Raw genomic sequence first — 25,972 nt, 5'->3', positions numbered from 1 at the left:
CCCTAAGGACATTTTCCATAATGACAGCTGGACTTACACACATATGTGAGATCCTCACTTCAGAGGGTGCTGCTCACTGTCATGTCCCTTGTAAGAAATGTTAATCTGTGTATTGCTATTTAATAAAAATTTAGTCTTACAAAGACAGTGATTCTTTATTTGTGCCCTACACAAGATAGTTGCAGCAGAAATTCATACACAGTGGGAATCGGCACATTTGCAGACTACAATTAATGCTCAGGAAGGAATTATTACAGGGGTCATTCAAGGTAGCAAATAAACAATGCTTGGCTGAATGCATTATGGAAAGACACATTACTGGGGTTCATTGTAAAAATGCTGCTTCAAAGCCTTCCTGATTAAATTTACCCCTGTTGAGCCCCTTTAATAGCCCTGGTGTCTGGCTGCTCAAAATCAACCACCAGGCGATCCACCTCAATGGTCCTCCCTTGGGGAAACTTTTCCCCCTTGGCTTCACAAATGTTATGCAGAGCACAGCAGGCTGTTACGACCATGGAAGTATTTTGATGTCCTAACCTGCCAAAAAGGCAGCGCCAGCAACCTTTTAATCTGCCAAATTTCACCTGATGAGCCTGTTGTTGAAGTGCTCCTTGCTGCTGTCAAGGTTTCCGGTGTAAGGCTTTATGAGCCATGGGAACAAAGGGTAGGCTAGGCCTCCCAGGATCACTATGGGCATTTCCACATCCTCTGTTGGAATCTTCTGGTCTGCAAAGAAAGTCCCTGCATGCAATTTTCTATACAGGCCAGTATTCATGAAGATGTATGCATCATGCACCTTCCCTGACCACCCCACATTGATGTCAGTGAAATGACCTCAGTGATCCACTAGCACCTGCAATACCATAGAGAAGTAGCCCTTTCTGTTGATGTACTCCATTGAAAAATGGTTTGGGGCAAAAATGGGGATAGGCGTGCCATCTATCACCCCACCGGAGGTAGGGAATCCCATTGCCACAAAACCATCCACTATTTCCTGCACATTGCCTAGAGTCACAGTCCTTTGTAGCAGGAGGTGATTAATGGCCCTGCACACTTGCATCTCTGCAACCCCCCACAGTGGACTTTCCCAACTTCAAACTGATTTGAGACTGACCATAGCAGTCTGGAATTGCCAGCATCCACAAAGCGATCATAACATGCTTTTCTACCAATAGGACCAGTCTCATTTTGATGTCCTTGCACCGCAGGGCAGGAGTGAGCTGCACACAGTTCAAGGAAGGATGGCTTTGCACATACGAAAGTTCTGCAGCCACTGCTTGTCATCGTATACCTGCATCACAATTCAATTCCATCACTCAGTTCTTGTTTCCTGACCCCAACAGCAATGGGATCCACTGTGTGCAGCTGCACTCTGAATGCCAACATCCATCTTTAATTGTTTCTTCCCATGGCACACAGCAGGGAAGGCATCACAGAATCCTATTAAAATTCGCAGCTCATGAAATACTGCAGGATCAGCCACGTTGTATTCGTAACACCTATCACAATACTGAAGAGCAATGCAGGCTCCATGCTTTCAGAGATGGCGGATGCAAAGCTTACAGTTGAAAAATGGCACGAAACGTAGTCAGAAACCCTTGGAATTATGGGATGAGAAAACTGCATCATTGGATGGTGATCCCACCACCCTGATGCACTGCGATCCATTCCCAGAGCTCCTAGTGGGGAAGGTGGTGATTTGCACAGTGGGATAACTACCCACAGTGCACTGCTCTCTCTGTTGGTGCTAGAACATCAACTGTGGACATGCTCTGCAGACAAAAGGAGCATTGTGTGAACATGCACAAGTAATGTATTTACAGCAGTTTATGATTATTGACATAATTTAAGTCGACTTAACTCTGTAGTGTAGACATGGCCTGACATTTAAACCCACCCACATGTCTGTCAATGATTTGCCTGCTTGTCCGGGTCAACAGGGTCAGGGACTTGTTGGCCCAATCCTGTAAGGTGCTGATCACCTTCTGGAAAGTGTCGATCATCTCCATCTCCCCCTGACATTGGAGTTAATGAAACTGAAACACCACCTAGGAGGCATGCAGCACTTCACAGAAATGAGTATTAACTCATACAAGGCTGATTAATAGGATATATTTTTGGATTAACAGGATAATCTGACACAAATCCTTTGGGGCCAAAATGTCTTCTCCCTTACTTAATCCTTAAAAAAAAAAAGTAGTGAATTAAAATGTGACTATGTTTACTGAGTATTGTATCATTTTGTATTGAATATTTTTGGGACCTCAATTATGTACTCAGGTGATCTTGAATCATCTAGAGATTTACATAATTGTTTTGAAACTATTTGAATTGGGTTTCTTTGGCATGAACTGAACACCAAAAAGAGGAAAGATGGAATGTAGGGAAAGAGATGGAAATTAAAATGCGAGAAGTTATCACACACTTAAATAAAACAAAAACAAAAAAACCTTTTGGCACTGAAGCATATGCTCTGCCACCTGCAGCTAAAAGTAACATACTGAGAGTCTATATTCTGTCAAGAATTACTAGTTTCAAGCATGGCTGGTGATTTTGGACAGTAGCACTTAAGAAACCTTCAATCTGGCAGTTTTATCATCACACATTTACTAAAGCATCCCACTGTCTAAACTTGTAGGAGTTTGGGGATCTGACCTTAGGGAAGACAAAAAAAAAATGGTTCATGAGGTAGTGTTTTGATCTGGTCTGTTAAACATTTTTTTTAAACAGATCATTATTCCAATCCATTCTTTGGCCCTCCAGTAAAAGTAGTAAATGCAAGACTGATTGGTTCCTTTCTTTCCTGGAATCAGCGTGTATCAATGCCACAATTGCAGCTGGCAAGTGCACACAGGACTGCTTTTAGGTGCGCTGGTGTCTTAAGTGAAGAATTATTTTGGAGCCCCAAGATCAAACGGAAAATAGTCAGCAATATTTTTTCTCTCTCAATTATGGTTAATCACTTGCTGAGAGATGCCCTGGAATTAACACAGATAAAAGGCCAAACCTCGCTCTGTTTGCTCACTTTAGCTTTATATTGTGATGTACTGATGGTAGACTTATTCACTGTGAATAATATATATTACAAATGTACCCCATTTTCTCGTTAGCAAATTCATGATCTGATCTCGATTTCAATGTATTTGTAAGTATTCACTGAATAGTTATGTGAATAAATTTAGGATTATGGTGTGTTTGTGAACTATTCACTTAGACTATTTGCTATTTGTTATTCATGGTATGTGATTGGTCACCTAAAGACAAACAATATTAATTTTGCTCCCTGTTTAGGTAACAAATTTTTTTAATACATCAATAAGGTCCGAATGTGGTCTCATGGCTATCTCCATGAAATACCTCTGGAGATGAAGTGCTGAGCCTTCTTGGGTATGGCTGGAGAAAGACTGGCAAATACTGCAGCTAGTCACAATGTGAGCTTCTCCCAGGCAGTGTTGGTGGTAGTCACAGTCTAAGAAAGATCGTGGGCAGGTGACACTGAGTTTGAAGCCCAGAGTTCTGGGCATAGTCCAGTACCTGACAGGGGTACAGGAGGCATGGGGAAAATCCCAAAGTCTACTCTAAAACTTAACTGTTAAAACTAGTAACTACTAAAATTAAAAAATACACCTCTACCTCGATATAACGTTATCCTCGGGAGCCAAAAAATCTTACCGCGTTATAGGTGAGACCGTGTTATATCAAACTTGCTTTGATCCGCCGGAGTGCGCAGCCCCCCCTCCCCGGAGCACTGCTTTACCGCGTTATATCAGAATTTGTGTTATATTGGGTCACGTTATATCGGGGTAGAGCAGGAGTGGCGCCAGGGTTTTTGCTGCCCTAGGCGGCAGCGCTCTTCCCCAGTAATCGGCAGCAGCTCTTCTGCTGAAGCTGCATTCTCGGTGGTCGGGGTCCTTCCACTCTGGGTCTTTGGGGCACTTCGGCAACGGGTTCCGGAGTGAGTGAAGGATCCACCACCGAATTTCCGCCAATGCCCCGGACCAGAAGAAGCCCCCCGCTGCCGAAATTCCGCAGAGGCGGCAAAATGCCGTCCCCCACATCCTGCCACCCGAGGCGACCGCCTAGAGGTCGCCTACTGGAAGCGCCAGCCCTGGGGTAGAGGTATAACACTAATAAAACTACAGTTAAAACTGATAAAACTATTTACAACTATACTTTTAGAACTGTGTCAGAGACAAGGACACTGAAGGTTCCAACCCAGACCATGTGGCTGTGGGAAGGAACTGGAGATGCAGTTGCTCTACCCTGCCCTTTATTGCCTCAGATGGAAGCATGAGATGAGTTGAGGCACATGTGCGGACCAATGGACACTACTTTCAAACTCTCTGATTCCAAGTACATGGTGTGCATGTATAACCCTCAGTGGAATACACGAGGGACCATCACTTGAAGAAGAAAACATCCTTCTGGTGCAGATTTTGGAAAAATATTATTTGTGCGAAAATCAGTCAAACTTGGGGATTTGACAACATTATTATAGATACCTGGCAGCTCTCTGAATATTGCCCAAACAATTAATAATATTACCTGATAAATAACAGAAAACTAAACTCACCATTTTTATTGACATACAACTTTTATAAATATTCACAAAAATATTTCCACACTATTTTTGTGTTATTTGACCAGTTCTGCTCTGCTGTACTGTATTGTACTTGCTTGTGTCTTCGAAAATCATGAATCATGTTCCAAAAAATTATGAGAATGGCTTAAAGTCATGAACTTTTACAAAACACTAGAATTGGGGATTCATTTTATTTTCCTTCTGGGTTTTGAGCCTTTAAGGGTTTACATTTTCAACCTATTCTCTGCAACCATGAGGACTACCAACTCATTATTTTAATGTAAATTGAGATTCTCATGTAATCACATGACTCCAGGAGCTGCGGCCTTAAGAAAATCACCAAGCATTGTAAGACTCATGATAAAATAATGAGACTTGGCAAGCTTTCCTTCTCCTCTTTCCAAATTCCTTTTCCCAGCTTCTCTCCTCTCCTTCAGGCTTCCACCTTCTGTTCTGGGTCAGGACCAACCAGAAGATCCTGTTAGTTCTAGGGGTGGAAACTGCACTGTTATGCTCCTCGTATAGCATGTGAGGCCTGTCAGCAGCAGGGAGCAATGAGCACTTTCACAACCTGCTGCAGCTAAGAGGAAGAAGGGCTGACAGCCAGCAGGAGATTGGGAGCTGCTGCCTGTGGCTAGCCACAAGTTGTCCTGCTGTGCTCAGCAGTACAGCAACACTGTTACAAGAAGGAGAGATACACAGAAACAAGGAAAGGAAGGGGATTTGGCATTCCCTGTGTGGGCAACATAGGAAGCTGCCCAGTTTGCGTATGTCTAGGGTCGCCACTGTTGGCACAGAAATCCAATACTCAAACTGATAGTCTGCAGGTTCCTTTTTCTTATGGAGGAATAGGACACTGTAACCAAACTCTCTGAGCCCACCTATCCTTTGCAATCTGTCTTTTTCCACTGCTCTACCCAATTTAAATGATCTCTGGGGAATAATTCTGGTGTAAAATGGATCCTGAGAGCAACTCCCTGCTTCAGGAGCTAAGGCTGTGCCATCACTCACCAACAGCAGGACATTTTAGCCAATTTAAAACCTAGAACCTGATCTCTAGATACTTCTGGTGGCTGGCCCTATGAACTGATGTTAAAAACTATGTTAGGTCAAGTGCCTCTGTGCCTGAACTAAGAAACTGTGAGTCTTCTTTCAGCGCCTCTCCATACCTCTGCGTCCTTGTTTCCCAGTCTCAAGGGACTTTATAATGGAGTTACCATGCTCCCAAGGACGGTCAATTATCCTTACTGTAATGGACGTCCTAACCAAGATGGCCCATTTTATTCCCTGCTACATTGTGCCCTCTGCTCATGGAACCACACAAGTTTTCCCACAGCATGTCTTTCAGTATCATGGCATGCTGACATGCATCATTTTGGATCAAGGACTCAGTTTGTTTTTTGATTCTAGAAGCAATTTCTTCACCTTCTCATCACCAAGGCCCTCATCTCAACGATCTAGCATCCTCACACTGATCACCAATCTGAAAGAGTCAATCAGACCCTGGAGAAATGTCTCCGCTGTTTCCTGAATTTCCATCAGGATGATTGGCACCCACTGCTGTCTCTGGCTGAGTTTGCATACAACAACTCAACCCATGCTTCAACCCAACAGACCCCATTCTTAAAAAAAAAAAAAAAAAAAAATTTCCCAACCCTGATTCCATCTGGACTTCTGCCATCCTGGCAGCTATGGACCTAGTCCTCCACCTCCAGCAAATACACCAGGAACTCAAAGAGCGCTTACTTGCTATTAAAGAAACTTATAAGAGTTACGCATACCAAAAGTGACAGGTTGCCCCTTATCTTGCAGAAAGGGATAAGGTTTGTCTCTCAACTTGGAACCTGAGAATAGACCATCCTTCGCCCAAGCTTGACCTAAACCTGGGTCCTTGTTGGATCATTGAGCAAATAAACCCAGTGGCCTTCAAGTTTCAGCTCCCAGAATCCCTCAAGATTCACTCCACCTCTCATCTTTCTCTCCTTGAACTTTTTGTGAACAACTCCTCCCTGACTGGGTAGACCATATTCCACCACCACTAACTGTCCATAGGCAGGAGGATTACGAAGTCCATCAGGCCCTTGACTTCCAATATGTCAGGAGGAAGCTCCAGTATCTGATACACTGGAATGGGTACAGGCCAGAGGAGTTAACCTGGGAACCAGAAGAAAATGCTCAGACTCCCTATCTCCTGCAGGAATTTCTCCAAACATATCCCGGCAAGCAGGTCCAAGAGGCTTTAGGAGGAGCCCTTAGAAGGGGGACGGGGTACTGTCAGGAACTCGGCTGGCTCTGGGCCCAGTTGCCTAGCAAGTCAATGGGCTCACCTGGGCACAATAAACTTTCACTAAGTGAGTGTGCTCCCTGATTGGACAGAAAAGCCAAGAGATCACCATTTAATCTTCAATGCATTCCACACCCACAGGTGTGGCAGACCTGGCTCCTGATCCCTGTATAGACCCTTGCTCCAACCAATGCCTGCTCCCATTCCAGCCCTAGTCCCTATCTTCCTCAGAACTCCTGGCTGACTATTGGCTTTTTCTCTGACCATGGTTCTAGTTCTGCCCGCTGAGTCTGCTCTAACCACTAGGCAAGACTCCTGTTCTAACCACTAGGTCACACGGCCTACACCCCAATGTGTGACCGTATGTTTGAGCAGCCCTAAGTTTGTTCTAATTTAGATCAGGGACCAGGGCTAGAATACAGAAGATGCAAAGATGACTCAAAGTCAGATTCTTCTTCCAAATCCCGATAGCTGCACTGAGCACAGGTTGGACAGAACAGAGAAGCTGAGCCTACATTTTACTCAATATGCACACACATGGAAATTGACATCCATAATGTCCTTTCTCTACAGAATATTAATGTCTATTTACTTTAGTGACAAATATTATAGAAAATTCAGAATGATTTAATTCATTCATATTAAATATGCAACAAATATTTGAATGATGTTTTTTCCTCCAACACACACCAAATAAAGGTTACAGTGGAGTTGGTTAGTTGATTAGAACGATAGCAGTGTGAAACCTGCAAAACCAAAACAAATGCCATGTGAAACCTTTGGAAACATAATTTTAGGTAAATAAACAAGGTTACACCTGTACCACTAGCATTCCCTTGAACTTACTTACTTACTACAAGAAATACATGGAATACTATAAGTACAGAAGTAATTAAACTACAAAACTTATTTAGTTATTTCAGAAAATTGACACATTTTAAGAGCCACCAGCATAGCTGGTTTCACATTCCGTTTAGAAAGTGAAACTCATAGAGGTTTGGGTGAAACTCGAAGAGGACTCAGCCAGCTTTCCAGCTCCCTCCTCACACACTGGAAGGAAGATCCAGTGGTTTGTAATCACTATTCCCCTCCTAGTGTACTCAGAGATTGGCCATCTGTACCTCTCCCCTTCCAGGATCTCCAGGGTGGCTGGATGGCCTGTTCATTCCCATCTTGAACTTTCAAGGAGCCAGCAAAATAAACTCATATTAATCCCCAATTGCTTTAGGGGAGTGAGCTGCCTGCCCAATTCTTTCACATCATCAGTTTAGCAACAACAGAACTGTAAACACTATTTCTGTTCCTGTTGCTGACTATCTTTATTTCATTCTGTAGTCTGATGTTTTCCTGAATGCATTACAGAAATAGGGAATACTGTCCACAACGAGGTAAGAGCAGTCAGTGGTGAAAGCAGGATGAGTGGAAGTATTTAAATTCCTTCTGCTCACCTCAAGGTACTGGGATTAAGAAGTAGCAGGCTCAATTTACCTTCCACAAAGACAAAAAAAGAAAAACAGTCCAGTTAGCCAGTCCCAGAAGATCCATGCACGGACCAGACTGCTACCCCAAATACATCAAAAGAGGGAGATTGGTGATTTCAGGCTTCTCAGGGAGGTCCTGGGCTGACTGCAGTAGTCAATGCCATGTACTTTGAGGTTTGCTACAAGTTTTCAAGTTCATGCTAATCCAAAACTGCAAGAGTTCTTCTGGGACTGTATAACCCAATCAGTGTGTTTTGCATAGCTCTAGTTATGACATAAGTCTTTCATCTCAACTTTGTGATTGTCACACATATCACATGGGAGAGGACCATTTACACCATAAAGTTACCCCAGGACACATCCATTTACATTCATGTATAGATACAGGTGCTTCTCTTCTAATTAGAGCATTATATTCTATTCTTTTGCCCAAACAGCTCACAAAACATTCTGACAGGAGCTAATAATGGCATGACTATATGTATATAATTTATCATATATAAACATTTATAATGCAATTGAAATAATTTCAGATTAAAGTGGCAAATCCAAGATCACATCTGCATTACCAGTATTTAACCCCTTTCTGCATTTGTAAGTGGAATCCAAGATCAGCCAGGATTATAACAGGAAAACTATGCTTAATATCGAACTTTCGCCCTTATAACCCATCTTTAATTTTTTTTTTTTAGAAAAAAATTCAAAAAGCACAGATAGAAAGTAGGCTGTTGTAATCCCTTTAAATAATCTTGTTAAATTTTGTCACAACATATGTTACTGTACTTGTACACTTTTACCTTTGCACATTGTTGTATGTAACTCAGCAACATAATTAACCACTGGTAGGTAGTGTTTACGTTAGTTCTCAAAAGGTTAAGAAGCTGATTATAGCTAAAATCAGCTTTGCCCGGGGCTTCAGTGGCTTTGTGTAATCAAATTAGACAAGCAGGGCACAGTGTCACCTAACACAAACCAGTGGCACTTTCTTCTCTGTTTTGACCTTTTTCATGAGATGAGCAAGTCAGGTTTTAGCTTATTCCAAATATTATGAAAAGATTAGTTTCCAATAAACTCTGAACGATAAGGCCAGTATTAGTCAAGATGATTTTCAGTCAGAAGGCACACAGAGATCCCTTAAAAATCATAGCAACTTTGTTTTCCCACTTCGTAACCTTTTACATTAACATTTTTTAGAGATTTATTTTAAAGAAACAATTTCAAAGGACAGATGACAATGATGCCAAACTCTAATATGTCCTTAATCATTTTCTTTGCCTTGGACATTTGATCAGTTTGATTCTAAAATTTCAGAATGGTTTCTCAACATCCAATAGCAAACAGAGAACTTTATAAACACGATAGATAATACATTAACATTTCTAAGAAACCACAGGTAACCCACTCTATAGAGTTACAGTTCATCCTCTATACACAGTTGCTGTGTTCTTTGAAGTCAAGGAAGGTGAATCGTATAATGGATGTGTTTAAGGAGGTTTAATAATGTAGAGAGAAGAGCAAACCAGCCTCACATCAGAGGAGCTCTTTCCACAAGGCTATACCGTAACGAAATTTAAATACACTCTGCAGCATCAGTAGCTTCCATAATCTTACTATCTTTGAACATAAAGGGAACAAAAGATTAAACAGGAAAGGAATACACAGAGAAAAGTAATGACAATTTAAAATTAAAACCTGAAAGTTATTTAAGAAACATACCTTGTCTTTATTAATTTCATGGACAAATTTAAAAAAACACTAGCAAACATTTGTCAAATCTTCATTTTTACACATTTTCTCCTCAAATTCAGTTCAAGTTCTGCATGTTTAACACTGCAGTTGAGTTACTGAGAGAGTGCTAACTTCATGGGAATTAGTGAGCATGGGGAAAAAATGACTTCTGTAGATGATTTGTGATTATTAATTTATTTATGATTAAGAAAATCAAAACTTATTATTTTAATTGATTAAGTCATAAATAAAGAGTTACAGAGGAAATCAAGTCGCTGTGTTTGCACAGTCTGACGATTCCTGCTAATCCAGCAGTACTTAACAAATTCACATGTGGTTAGCTTGCCTTGCCATAGCTGTAGATCACATTTCTGTGCTGCAAGCTGTGCAAAAAATCAATATGCCAAGTTTAACAAAAGGACAGGAAACATGATGTCCTCCTATATTTTCAATGAACCTCAAATGACTCTGCTGTTCATTCTCTGAACAATTTATTGCAGAGAAATGTATTCGTTAAGAAAAAAAATCTACAATGGAATGAAATATATAAATTCAGAGATGAAGTCTTACCTGACTCTATAATAACAATTTATTTCAAATACTCTGACATTTTGATTGCATAATCAGCCAGTCAGGAAGCTCCCACCCCCTTATATCTCTAAAGCAAAGACACGTTCTTTAGAAAGAACATACAATTGCCATACATATTTCAAATTTAAAAGTAAATTCCTGTTTTCTCTTTTCATATGTCAACTCTTTAAAGACAATATCTTTTTCAACTGACTCTGTTACATTATAATTCATGTATTTACATCTATTGGAAAACATCATCCTTCTGAAACAATATGTGAACTGCCTCTGTATTTTAAATCTTCATTTATTGCTGCAGAACTACATTATTTGGGCAAATAGATTAGGATGAAAATGCTCAGAATGAGGTAGGAGTGGTCATGACCAATAGGTCAGTGCAGAGCTGTGCCACTTCTGCCTTCTAAATTCAGTGATGTGGAACAAAGTGTGGCAAAACAACCAGCAAGTTGGACACAAGCCAAAAGATTCAGAACTGCTGACTGTTGCCAAACTCTCTCTTTTTAAGTAAAAAGAGTCACTTTAAACATTTGCAAAGGCACCAAACATATAGTCAAAATATAAAAGCAGAACAATACATGGAAGCAGAGAAATTCTCCTTAACAAGAGAACGATCAGTTCTTTCACTGGTAATTTCTCTTCATTGCAATGAGCAGCTGTAAATGGATTAATGGCACTTAGCTCTAGAGAGCATGTCACTGATCTGTACTGAACATATAAACTGTTATATAAAGCACACTCAAAGAATCACACTTGTTCCTAACATTCTGTTAATATGTCATTTACAAGACAAATTTTATACAGAAATTAATGTACCATTTTAAAAACCCTAGGCATAAAACTCCCAATCAGAAAATAACAATGTAACAATTTTAAGTGTTGAATAGTATTAATGCTGCAATAAATTACATTTTCAGTACATTGTAACCTTATTTCAGTACAGAGGATGTAGTATAGACCTACTATTGCAGATGAGTTGTTGCAGGAATTTCAAAAATATCAAATATTCAAACTTCTCTTCTTCAATTTCTCCAGTTTATAAAGAAGAAAAAAAACTACAGCAATAAATGATTATTAATGCCCAACAGCACCACACTGCTCTTGTATATAGTACATGAATGTGCAACATTGCATATCTCTAAAAAAATCAGCTAGTGTAGTTAATCACTACAGAATATGGCCTGGGACTGATATTGTAAGATACCTGGTGTCTGAGCTGCATGTATCATTGAGCTCAAGGAGCACTCTACTTGTGCCAAGTTACCACAGTATTAACTTTGTCCATTAGCCAAGAGCTGCTTTACAGGATTTTGTGCTGGATAGGTAACCTCTGGCTCTGTTGTCTAAATAACTGTCTAAATAGCTTGCTCATTTTTATTTGTGGATTTGTGAATTGGGCTAGAATGCTATGGCAAAATTTACTTAACACATGCTGCTTATCTAGAGTTTGACCCTAAATCTTTAGTGTCTTAATATCTCCGTTTAATGCTTTTGTTTCTTACTTTGACATTAGTTCAGTGTGAAAAGCAATATTTAATTTACAAAGTTTTTTTTCCTCCATACAAAACAGAGGCCAGGAGGTAGATGGTGTAACTTAGCTAAGATGAGTTGCTGGCAGGGTGAAGTGGTATGTTTTAGTAATAGCTGCAAACTGTAAGTGGTTCTAAGCTTTGAAGTCAGTGTAGCTTTGATGTAGTACTCCCATAGTTAATCGCAAGATAGTCTTGAAAGAAAAAGATTTTCCAAATACTATCCTTAGTGTCATTGCTTGTGAAATCCTTGTAAGATTTTTTTTTTCTGGTGAACTTCAAATCTGACATCAGCCTGCTCCGTCTCTTCCTCTCACTCAGTCTCTCTGTCCTTTAAATTGCCCTAATCAGTTTAAAAGGTAATTAAAACTAAGCTTAGTTTTGGGCCAGTCAAGTACCTTGCTGTGCACCACTTTGCCTAAGTGGCCTCAGATATCTTGGTCCTCAGACCTGTGCTCAGGCTCATCGTGAAAGTGTGGTGTTGGGACCTAGAGAGGGAAAAGGTGGAAGGTGAAAGCCATGGGATCCTCTGTCTGTAGCCTTAGAGGGGTTCTCTAGAACCTTCCATCTGAAGGAACAGCACCACATTTGCTTAGAAGGCAAAACGATAAGGAGCAAAACAAGAAAGGATGGGGTACTTAGCCTCCCATCTGGACTAGCTTTCAGTTAGGGCCAGGTGTAATCAAGGAGAACCCATTGTCAGATGCTTGAGAGAGAGGGGTTAAGAACCACATATGAAAACACGGTAAGATTATTCTTATGTTGTGTATTTATCCTCAAAGAGCATTAGTGTTCAATGAAATCACAAACAAAATTATCCTTGGGCAATTAGGTTTAGGGAAGCATCTCATATAACTCATAATATTCAGTATCTGTTAGAATCAATTACACAATCACTGATTTATTTTAATAGTTACATTTTAAAACTACTCCTACATTACACATTAAATGCCATCTACAAATTATGTTTCACAGCATAGCAAAACGACTATTTCACTGTAGTCCAAAGCTGGCAGGACAAGAACATTAAAGCAGTTTAAACCATAATCTTTTATCTGCGTTAAAAAGCTGATAATCTGTGCACATTTGTACATGAACTCTAAAATGAAGCTGCCTTTCACCAAGACTCATGCTCATCTAAACAGATGGGAATAAAGAATATGGCATGCGACCAGTAAATTATGAGGGAGCAACACCTCCAGGTTAGAGGTCGCTGAAGATTTTAACAAATCTCACCAGATATGGCAACTGATTAAGCAAGGGGATAGATTGCCCTCCAACCTTAACCTGTTAAGACCTTTGAAGTCTTATGGCGACCTCTATTCTGCTCTTTCATATTAGTTGTTAGTTACACTAATTACAGCCTAATAGCATGCTGGTGCCAGGCACTTCTTCTAAAACTATCCAAAGAAGGACTATCAGTAAAATGGGACCACTTCAGCCAAATTGTGCTGTGCGTATCACAAGCACTTACCCCCAATTTATAATAGACCTTCTAAACTTTTATAAACAACAAAGGTTAAGACATTAATAGCACTGAGTAATTTTGTGAATTCTGCAAAGCATCTTATTGAGAGAAATCAGAAATTAAAAATAGCCAAATTAATGTGGGTGGGGGTCTGAGAATGACGTAAAAATAAATTTAACTCTAATGACTGTTTTACTAATACTGATGAACATGATTAACAAATAAGGAGCTAAAGTTCAGCACTATGCAAATAATGTACAGTCAGCATTTGAAATCTAAGAAGAAACTTGCTGCCACTGAATTTAAGAGTAGAAGCACAGAGTTACTTTTAGAGTCTGTTTTCACTGACTTTGTATCAATATCCATGTTTATGCTAGCACAATAGTGTATCGTATGTGGGGACAGGACTCAGTCCACAGACTCTGGTTGAAATACCATCTGTAAAGCTGCAGTAAATGATCTAGTAACATTAAACTTTAAGTTGTGCACTAAATCAGCCCAGGAATATAGAAGAAAGATTTAAAGCAACAGAATCATAGCAGAATTAACAAAATCTATTAGAACAGTCTTTATGAACAGGAAGAATAAACATGCAAAATCAGTTTTCATTTCTGTATTTAGAAGCTGGAAAATGATTTCTAAATAGTTTATAAAACTTAACCTTGATGAAGCTAAACCAGTCTTCCTGTGACTGTTGGGAACTCTTGCTTATTAAGGTAACAACTTGTTAGCTACAACCATTAAAAAAAGTTCTGAACAAAATGTAGTTCTAATAAGTAAAGGGCGGGGGATGAATGGAGACAACAATTACCCTTCCTTGCACCAATTAGTAATCAGAGCATTCAGAAAGCAAAGAGGAGAAAGCTGACATTAACTTTGTGATCTAAACTCTCATTTTGTTCGTTTAGGGGATGAGCAAGCAAGAATATAGAAGATTTCACCACTTCACAGAGCTTGTAATTCCTTTGGAGTTAAGATAAACAGATATGAAGAATCTGGGACCTGCTATGGCAAGATGTTGTATGTGTGCAACTGCCACTGAAGTCATGAGCAGGAGAAAACATCCATCTGGAGATGGCCCAGCAGCCACCACATAAGCTAGATTACCTGCCTCTCCTTTCACCTAGTAAGATGCCTCAGCAGGTTAGGCATCCTAGTATTAACAGATTTTGCACCGAATCTTCTTGTTTAAAAAATTGATTTTGGTGGCTTCATTCCAACAGTATAGACTGTGGGGTATTCCTCTGAGTTCAGCTAGTCATGTGGTAGCAAATTCCATCTATGATTTGTCATGATCTCCTCAGAGCCCTCATCTTCTGGATCTTGTTTGTTCTTCTTCACTTCAGTCCTCGCATAGATGAAAAAACGAACAAGGCAACTCTGTGATGCCACTTCTGCCACTTGACAATATGCCTCCTGGGTGTGCATCTGAACTGGTCTGAAACTAAGTCATGGAAAACAGCTCAACAGGTAAAGCTGAGCAAAATATTTGCAATTAAATTATTTTTCACCACGTCTTCCCTGGTTTTGAGTTTGTTAGATTGTCATGAAATAATTCTTCTTCTTCTTCTCCTCCTCCTTCTCCTTCTCGTGTTTGCGTTGCTTGCCAAGTCATCCAACAGCAGCTTCATCAGCAGAATGAAGGGCCCTAAGGCCACCATGAAGTCTGGTTTGTTGACAGTATTCAACAATATGCACCACTGACTGACGCAGACCACAGTGACAAAGCGAGTCATTGCACAGACCCCATGCGTAGCGGTTGGCTGCGCCTATTCCTTGGCCAGTTCAGAACTTGTTAGGCGAGTCTAAAGGTGACGTGGCGGGTCAAATCCCAGTGGTCAAACAGTTGGATCAGTGACAAGGAAACCATTCTAAATGTCTTTAGTTGACCACGCATCACGCCATAGGGTCCTGCTGACAGATTCCGATCTGGCGGTTGAGATTACAATGGAAGCTTCAACGTAATTCATGCACTGGGGTGACTGAAAATGTTGTGTACAGTGAGAGACCTGGACTGGCACGTAGCTTTTCCACAAGTCTGGCTGTTGACTCTCTGCGATGAATGTGTGGAGGGGCTATGTTGCTCAGAACCGGTGGCCGTGGAATAGGAGTGGGGTGCAGGATGCCTGTGATGATGCGCATCGTCAAGTTCAATTAGACATTGACCAATTTAGTGTGAGGCGAACAACACCACATAGGGGCACAGTATTCTGCCGAAGAATAGCAGAGCACCAGAGCCATGACACTGGAGCAAGACTATGAAATTTCATTCCTCTTTTGTTCTTGGTGTTAAGTTGACTTCAAAAAAGCTGTGGAAAATCTATTACTCTTCAAATGTCAAGCTGGGTCAACTGGTGATTTTGGTCAGAAAAGCTCCTTATCATTGGGTCTGTTCTTTGACTGTTCTTTGACTACCACATGTGGTCAAGAAAGTTAGCAGAAACTAATCTGACATGCTTTCTAAGATGACATGGCTGCATTTTGTGTTCCTTTTCTGAGCAAGAGTGGGGGATCAAGGTCTGAAACCTAGGTCCACATGTCCCCAGGTAGTCCTCAGATTGTAGCCACCACCCAAGAAGGTTTCTGGTACCACCAGGGAGTGTGGGCTAGAGGACCCTATCTCACATTGAAACCACCCAGAAGCTTGCAATTGGAAGAGATGTCTGGCCTCTCCTATTGGTTCACACTTGCTATTTAGGCTGGAAAGAGGCACAGGAAGTTTTCTGAGCAATTAGGTTAATTCCTTGTTGGTTGCTACATTTGACCCCACCTTCTTGCATGACTCCTGAGCCTTGCCTTGTTCCTGATTCCTGCCTTCTTATCCTGTTCCTGCTCTGCTGCCTTGTTCAGATCCCAGCTTCTACAACCCATTCCGACCAATCGGGAGCCAAAGGGGATAACGATTCACACAGACATAACTTGTTTTGCTCAGCAAAGCAAATTAAGATCCAAGTTCTGCCCTCACATGCATTCATAGGGCTTTTGTTGAACTCAAATGAAACCCTGTGTGAGTAACTAATGCCAGAATTTGGCCTTAAGAGTTTTCAGATTATATATTAATGCAAGGGCTTCAGCTAAACAATAAAATAAACATCAGACACAGTGTATCATTTGTAGAGAGCTCAAGTTTACAAGCATAAACATTATGTTTCTTCCCCTGAAAAAAAAACAATATTGGACTTTTTATTTTAAACTTTGTTTTAATTAAAATAGCTTGCTCAAAAGTTAAAGACATTTACATCCAAATTAGCTATAGAACAGACACTGAACATAATTTAAAATGGTTTACTCTTGGTTATCCATTGTCTTATGTGGATTATTTTTTTGTTCAAGTGTTGTAGAAGTGTATAAAATAATAATACGCTCATATGAAAATATCCTATTCTGTTCATTTGTATTTAAAGTTGGAATATGGCAAATTATATATATTTACCTAATATAGTAAAGGCATTTGGAATGAAATGTTTATTCAAAATATTGATCTTTTAAAAAATTATTTATAAAGAGTATGATTTTCATGCTGTAAATGTAAGAGTTTAATCTGTGTCTACTTACATTAGCCTTGTTCTTAAAACTATTCATGTAAACAATGAGCATTTGAACATTTGTTATAAGCAGTTGTTTGCTTTCGCTTTTCATAAATACACTACAATCACAACAAATTTAAGGCAAGTCACTTGACTGTCCTTCTACATTAACATGATAAGATTAGTTGCTGACATTGGTTAGCAGGAAGTGACAAGTCTTTTCACTGGTTTCAAATATCAGTTTCACTGAAAAAAATCAGGCCTTCTAAATATAGGAATGTTTCTTCACAGGTTAAGGCTTAAAGTGAAATTATATTCTGAAAAGGATATCTAAAAATGGAATAATGGGACTCTATGTTTGTCAGCTATTGATAACTTCCATATCAAATTTTCTCGTTTTGCAAGTAATACTTTTAGTCCCTATTGCCAATCCTGCAAACTCAACTTGGGATCTGAAATGTAAGCTGTGTTCTCTTAGCTGTGACAACATTAGTAATAAGATTTTGAAATTAGAATTTAGGGCTATATCCACCATGGCAATGAGTGCCTCCTGACAGGCACTCAACACCCTCTCTTGTTGCAGGATGTTAGCCCTTAGTAACAATTACACTGATGTACCAACTCACTCTCCCATAGATGTATTGGTTGGCAGGGTGAACAGGAGTAAAATGTAGCAAATAAGAACATAGAAATGGCCACTCTGGGTCAGACCAATGGTTCATCTAGCCCAGTATCCTGTCTTCCGACAGTGGCCAATGCCAGATGCTTCAGAGGGAATAAACAGAACAGGGTAATTATGAAGTGATCCATCCCCAGTCATCCAGACCCAGCATCTGGCAGTCAGAGGCTTAAGGACACTCAGAGCAACACCTCCAGCACAAAGTGTCGAGGAACTTATAGTCACCGAGGTGAGCATATATAACTTGGAATATAAAAAGAGTCAGACTGTCTTGGGCCTTTATGTTAGTTACAGTAGGAAAGAATAGGAGTAAGACCCCTTCCTCCCCTTCCCCATGCCGGCTTGTGCAAGGAACAGTCACAGTTCCTGTGTTCTGTGGAGAGTGCAAGGACTATTTTATCCACCTAAGCACTTAAGTGCATTCAAGGAGTATCTTTGTGCTGGGATGGGTCCTCCATACTTCCAAATGAAGTGAAAAAGAAGCCGGGGTCTGGCCCCATCCCTCATTCATGGAGTGAGCCAGTTAAGGGGTAGGAAGGAGTAGGCTGCATCATCCTAACGGACATTGAAGGGTTCACACTCTCCTTTTGCATTGGAAAGGAATTATTCCTTGAAATATTGCACCAAACCCTTGTTTAAGGTGAGGTTTAGCTTTAGTTACAGGAAGCAGCATGAGGTCCCTCCATTCCTCCTTCGACTAAGACATATCCCTAACATACCCTGGAGGAACAAAACAATTGGAATCTCACCTTCACTTTTCATTGGATGCATTGTATGAGGCTGGAGGATAAAGCATCATTGGTGCCAGATGTTCACCTTTAACTGACAGGAAACAGGTGCTTAGGAAAAGAGGCAAGAGAGGTAGCAAAAAGGTTGGTTGGTGAAAGAGTTGATATTAGAAGTACTTTTTGGCAATAACTTTATATGGTATAGTTAAGGTACCAATCTAAACCCGAATTTTCAAAGCTTTGATATAGTTGTATCTGCTTATTCCAGCAGTGAATTTGGACTACAAATGGGCATGCCTTGAAGAACAGAATGGGTAGAAAGCTACTAGACTTCTCACTCTAAGATCACATAGGTAAGACAAGACTTAGCGCACATGTGCAGCAGCAGCACCAAAGTTGTTGCAGTTGCAGTCTTTTGCTTCAAAGATTCCATTATAATTTCCTATAAAGGAAATTTATTCACACACAAAAATATGCTCAAGAAATACTGAAAATGTAACATTGGCTGAAAATGGTAATGGAGCCAGAATTAAAGGGGTAAGGAAGTAGCTAACTGACAAGTTGGCACAGGAGCATATACGGTATGCGAGACTTGAGAGAAAACAGTATAAAAGAAGGTTATAGTAGAAGCCTTAAATGTGAGTTTCTTTGCATTTGTCAATTCATGTTACTAATGTTCCACTACATTTTTTTGTTTGATTATGTAAATAAGCATAGGTGCATGTCTCATTTTGAAAAACTCTTCAAACTTTAATCTTTTCTCCTAAATAAAAAGCTTTCATTGACAGAACTGCATGAACATGAAGCCAGAGAATGCAAAGAGGTTTACAGTAAACACTGATTATTGTAATCTTAATCTCCGTGAAAAACTACTGAATGCAGAAATAACATCTTAGCAAAATGGGCACATTGTTTGGTTTAATCTTCCCATATGGTAAAATGAACACAGTTTTAATTACTAAGGATCTTGGATATTTATCACCAGCCATGAACTACTCGTGTAGAGACAAAAGAATTGAGTATAAAAATCTTACTGCCTTCATCAGTGTTAAAACATTTAAAATATGAAATCAGAAGCACTGGTAAGCTGAACTAAGAGGAACTATGGGGCTAAGTCAGACATCTTCTTAATGAGCTCAAGGCAGTTTGTGGTTTTTGGCCCCTTGTTTACTCTGAGCAAGATTTTAAAACTTTTAAAAGCGTCAGTCTAGTCTGCTATAATTAAAGCTAAGGAAAAAACAGACAAAAGTTATATCTGTGCTCTGATTACTCTGGCAAGGATGAAGTTGCTGTTTTAAGCCTCAATCCTGTAATGAACTCCATGAGTACAAACCCCTGCACTTATGCAGAGCCCCTTTGACTTCACTGGAAACCTGCACAGACACAGGGACCTGCCCATGTGGTGTCATTACTGGATTGGGGCCTTCTGGTATATATGCAGATTTGTATTTCAATAAAAAATTAGTAAAAATCAGCCAGGGGGAGGGAGGAAGGTCAGTGTAAGGCATCACTCAGATCTAACGGGTGAAATCCTAGCTCCAATGGGAGCTTTGCCATTGACTTCAATGGGACCAGGGTCTCACAATGATTCTGCATATGTGCATAGGGATCACAGGTACAGTGACGCACAGTGGTTTCTTGTATGCCCTGTGCACTGCACAAGGGTTCACTTGCCTAAGCAGGGGAGGAGACAACCACTGTCAGTGCACTAGGACAGGCCTTTATGCATATATGCAGATCCAATAATGCTACTCAGATCTCTTGAAGGGGCTACAGCTATTACTTAGCATGGAGTAGCAGCCTCAGCCACATTGCAGTGCCACATTCTAGTCTTGGTATGAGGGAGCCATGGCCAGCTGGTATGCACCCATACACCATACTGCCCCCTCTCTGAATCAACTATCTTGTTCCCCAGAATCTCAGCTTTCATAAAAAATAAAGACTATCACTGTTACGGTTGTGAAGAAACACTGTTCATTTTTCCAAGGTTAACTGATGCAGAGAGGTCTATGTAAGACTAAAGAGAACCCGAAGCAATAGCTCAGAGTGATATGAACTGCCCCATTCATCAGTGAGGGGTCAACTCAGATGCCCATTCACAATAATCTTTGCTAACTATTTAATTCCTCATGGAAAAAAGACAAGGAGGGTCACAAATCTGCACAATTTACTATAAGTAACATCTCATTTTGGTGCCACTTGTAGCTGGAGTTTGGGAGACACCACTGCTTATTTTTTTCACTCCAACCACGAAGGAGCCAAACCTATTCTGAAGGACATTCCAAGGGCAAGTGTCATAGAGTGTATATACACCATGTTGGCCCAGCAGTCAAGGAGTTAATGAGCATATTGCTGGCCAATGCTGTTTGGTAGCCTCAAAGCAGCTGGGAGGATAAGAGAATTGGGAAGTAGAAGAGAACTGGGGCAGCTGCCAGAGGAACAACAGGTTGGAGAAGGGAACTCCTGCCATCAAGCTGCTGAGAAGCTGCTGAGAGACAGCACCTTGAGAAGGGACAACCGGACCAAGAGATGAAGAGCCTACAGAAACCAGGGGAGTTAGAAAGGAGCTCAGGGCACAACCAGAATTACTGAGTCCTGATTCTGCAAGTCTGGCTTAAGGAACTTGAATTGGAACACAGTGGATTGGGCAGGCCTGGGTTCCCCTACCAACTCCCGGAGAGACTTTAGAACGGAGGAGGTTTCCAGATCCTGGGTACCAGGACCAGCTGACCCCACCAGGAATAAGGAGAAAACCCACATGCCCCAGTGGGACTCAAGAAAGATGGACTGACTGACTGCCCCACCAGACCAGTGACCTCTGGTGCAACACTCTGCCTGGCCAGAGAGGGAGCTGTTGCATTGACACACCAGCACACAGGGAGCTAAGCAGCAATGTGACCATATATTGAGTAACTGCACAATCAACAGTGAGTAGTGCCTCATTTTGGCAACTAATGTAGGCAAAGTTTATTTTATGGGCTGAGCTTGGAAGAGTACCACCACCTTTCCCCCATTCCACACTCACTTTCCATTCAACCTAAGAAGGGACCTAGACCTGCACAGCATTCCTGCACTTCGCATGCACAAGGAACAAATTGCCTGGGCTCTATGAAGGTGAAGTGACTGTAACCCAGTAAGAATATTTCATGAACTTTCATTGCTATTACCACCGTTTTTTTCCTTCAGCATTTATTTATTGGCATCCCTTGCGGTATTATGTCTAATCTGGACTGTAGGCTGCTTAAGGCAGGCACCTTACTTTTTGTTTATACGTAATACAACATGAGCACTGTATAAATAATCACAATGCTCTGCCTCTAACTCCAAGCAAGCGAGTTGTATTCAGCACTGGTTAGAAATTTTGCCTAAAATAAAAATATATATTGTCTGGAAAATAAACCTGAGATGACTGTCTGGTAACAGGAAATAATGCCTGGTAACTGACCTAGAATAGCATTTGGATTTAAAAGCTTACAACCTGTCACTGATATCTCCCACTTGTAGGATCAGTGTAGACTCCTCATCTCTGCACAAGTTTGTTTGCCTTTTAATATTTTAATCTTCTCATTTAATGATGTCTTAATTATACTGGTCATGGTTTTCAAAACTGACTAGTGCTTTTAGGTGCCTCAATTTTTGGGTGCCCAACTACACAGATGTTAAAAGGGTGTGATTTTCAGAACGTGCTGAGCACACACCTTATGAAAATAAGACCTCTTTAATGTGTTTTAAGTTGGGCACCATGGATCTTACGAACCGCAAGAATTGGCTTGGTATATTCTGTGGCTGAATATTGTGCATCAGTGTGGTCTCACAGCAGTCACACTAAACTCCTTGACACTCAACTCAATAATGCTATGTGCATAGCATCAGGGATGCTCAAATCAACTCCAGTCGACTGGCTCCCGGTCCTATCGCACATCCAGCCTGCACAGATTAGAAGAGCTGCTCAGACATCTCGCTTTCTTAACCATGTCAATGCAAACACGAGGATCCCGCTGCACCATGACCTGCAGAACCTGCCAAAGACGAGACTAAAATCCCACAACCCTCTGTGGATCCACATCAAGACCCTTACACCCAACTTTGATGCTGAGGCTCAATGGAGAGTCACTTGGAGCATTTTGACCGCTCAAAACAAATAGCTCATCGTGGACCCCGCCAAGGAACCACCGGGTTTTGATTTATGTTGGAAAGACTGGTGCAGATTGTATTGCATCAGACATTTCATGGGAGATTGGATAAAGCCTCTTTAAACGGAAAATGAGGCAAACACCTATATGCAACTGTGGTCACCAGGCACAAATGATAGAGCACATCATATATGAGTGTCCCCTTCATTCTTTTGCCAGGGGCCTGAAGGACATTCACCAGCTCATTGCAGTGGCAATGTGCTGGCTATCAAACTTAGATATAAATTTGTAGTTGTTGCTACCTACCCAAGCCATATGAAAGAAGAAGTTGGAAACCCAAAAGTTAACAGCAAAGGAGAATGCATGTAACCTAAGGCCTGGTCTAAATGAGGAAAATTACTGTAGTAGCTATTCTGGAATAACCTATTTCAGAATAGCTCCATGTGTGAACTCTCTATTCTGGAATAATCACTATGCTAATTTATTCCACAGTAGAGATTTGAGTCAATTTTCCTGTGTAGACAGGGCCTAATATACATCTTCCAATTTTTCTGCTAATTTTTCTGAAGAATTAATTTAGCAACAGATGCTGAAGACTGAAAAGTTACAATGTGGGGCTATGTTTTTAAAAAAGATGCCAATGAGATCCCAGAAATTTCACACTAGTGAATCTCACCTAAGAACCCAGGAAACTGATTGAAGGTTAAAGTATATATCACAGAAAAACCTATGGAAGGGACATAATTATGTAGGAAATGCTGCAAAAGAATACTTATGGGGCTTGTTTATATTAGAATTTTTACCTTAAGATAACTGATTGCCAATTAACTTACAGTAAATAATGTTTGTAAAGGCTAATTTGGACTCTCTCCTAAGCTGAGCTCTAGGGTAAACAAACATTTGTGGAGTTTCGAGAACACAGAGATTTGGTGTCATTATCCTAGTGGAGGTAGTTACAGGGGTAGTCAGATCTACCTTGGAGAGGTAGATGGCACGGTTCTCCTAAACTGAAGAGTTCTGAAATGAGTTGTGAAATCCCAAGGATCTCTGGGCATCTTTTTGGACCACCAGCCCCTCTGGAATATTCTCACAGATCACCTGCCCCTGCCATGAGACCCGGAGAAATGAATTGCACAGAACTGCATTGACTATTCTGACTGAAGTCTCACCAATGCTGTATAAAAGGGAACCAATATCACCCTCATCTGTAACATGATTGCTCCGAGTATGGAACCTTAAATCACTTTGGCCTCTTTGGGCCACCACACCAAATTACAAGTTCATACCAAATTCATTGATATCTCTTCTGTAATTACTGCTTTTCAAGTCTCTCTGTACCCCATTAACTATATGTGGTCCCTCATCCAATGCTATGACATATTATCTCACTGTTTCCAAGTCTCATTCTGCAATTTTAATTTTAAATTTAAAGTGTATTTATTATTCTTTGTTCTTAGTTCTATATAAGGAAATATGAACGTGAATGAAAATATTAGCAGCAGATATGTTTTAACCAGTTAGTGACAGTCTAATCAAAAGTCTGAAAAACCTTGCTGGATATACAGCTTTGTTTTTCCAGTTTGATGACTTATTAATATGTTAGCCTCTCCAGTGCTGTGCAAGGATATGGCCGGTAGATCTGACTCAGCAAGCAGAGGGCTATGCCATCAATGGAGGAGAGGTCTGCTCACAAACAATTAGTAGCCACCTCCCCCCGCCCCTGACTCTTGGTGTGCTGGGCAGGTGGGCCCTGTATTATAAAGCTAACACATGGGATATGATCAAGAGGCAACGATATACTTCTGATAACCTTGAACTTATTTCTCAGTACAGATGTAAGTAAAAAGTGGTTTCTAAGCAGAAAAGAGAGGCGAATTTTTTCCCTGCAAAGGATTTTTTTTCAAATCTTCTTATTGTTCTAATGATTGAAACACTGTTCTTTTTAAATCTCAAGAACAATGCTGCCAATATGTCAGTGTGGATTGCTTCAGTACTGCAGTTCTCAGAAAGGAGGGATTGAAATCAAATTTATCACACTGGCTACTAATGCTGTAATATCTAGTAATACTTCACATATTCATTATGGATAGTTTTAATGCAGATTTATATGTTAATGAGGATATATAATTAAGCTGTCGTGATTATCACTGTTTGTCTTTCAGCAAATATCTTACAGTTGTCTACTTATAATAAAATATAGACGAAATATAGTGAACATGAACAAAAACACATTAGGAAACTAGAAGTCAACTGTTATATAATGTTGTACCTATTTAAAGCTCTGATTATATACTAGAGAATCATCAAATTGGTATTACATAATTTATGTTTAAATCATTGTAGTCAAAATCTATTTGCAAAATATGTTGTAATGTTTTCTAAAACATCAAAGTGCTGTACATAATTTAAACTTATGACATTAAATACAAAAACCTACATATAATTATTGGGTGAAATCCTGGCTCCTTTGAGATCAATGGCAAAACTCCCATTTATTTAAATGGGGCCAGGAGTTCACCAGTTGTAACATTAAAACTATGCCCAATATGACTCATCTTTGGAAATGTAAAGCTCAGACCGAAGCTAGTTCTTAACACACATCATCATTAAAAAGTAAAAAATATATAAATAAAGTGTCTGTCTTTATTTTGAATATCTTGATTCTAGCTTGGTTATATTATAACCTTTACGTTATTGAAATATAATATTATAGAAACAGAAACAGAACAAAAGCTCAACTGGAGTCTTCTTGGTATTTTGGGTATATGCCGGTTGTTATTCAAAACACTTGTTATTTACCAGCCAGACTGGAATGACTCTTCTGAAATGAACACATTATACATCATCCTCCCCTTCCAATAATATGTACTATTACACAACAGATAGGGAAATTAAAGTTAAAACTAAAAGTTATCTAGAATTGCTAATTCTGTGCAGTATTAAATTTTCAAAGGTCAGTAACAACTTTTTAAAAGTTTGGTTTATGAATTCTGTTCAGAACTGAAGCTGTATTTTAGTTTTCCAATGACAACAATGGCAATAATAGAAACATTTCTATTTCACTGGGTTTGTACAGAACTGACACTTAGCACTTCTGGGCTTCAATCTTGCAGTTGGATCTACTAATATGGATCCATGTTCCAGTGCAGATCTGACTGCAGGATTGGGGCTTTAAATGAGCTCTAAAATAAAATACAATTAACTTTATATAGGCCTTTAAAAAATCCTGAACTTCATTTGCAAGA

The 25,972-nt window shown here is 40.1% G+C and overlaps 1 protein-coding gene across 3 annotated transcripts in view; it reads right to left on the bottom strand.

The window, feature by feature from the left end:
- FAM172A (family with sequence similarity 172 member A) overlaps window positions 1-25,972 on the bottom strand; it is a 350,899-nt gene that overhangs the window by 71,572 nt on the left and 253,355 nt on the right. The window lies entirely within an intron of this gene.

The sequence above is a fragment of the Malaclemys terrapin genome, chromosome 6 (genome assembly GCF_027887155.1).
Source record: "Malaclemys terrapin pileata isolate rMalTer1 chromosome 6, rMalTer1.hap1, whole genome shotgun sequence".
NCBI lineage: Eukaryota > Metazoa > Chordata > Testudines > Emydidae > Malaclemys > Malaclemys terrapin.
The sequence above is the reverse complement of the archived record's forward strand: the minus strand, read 5'-3'. Positions and strand labels throughout refer to the sequence as shown.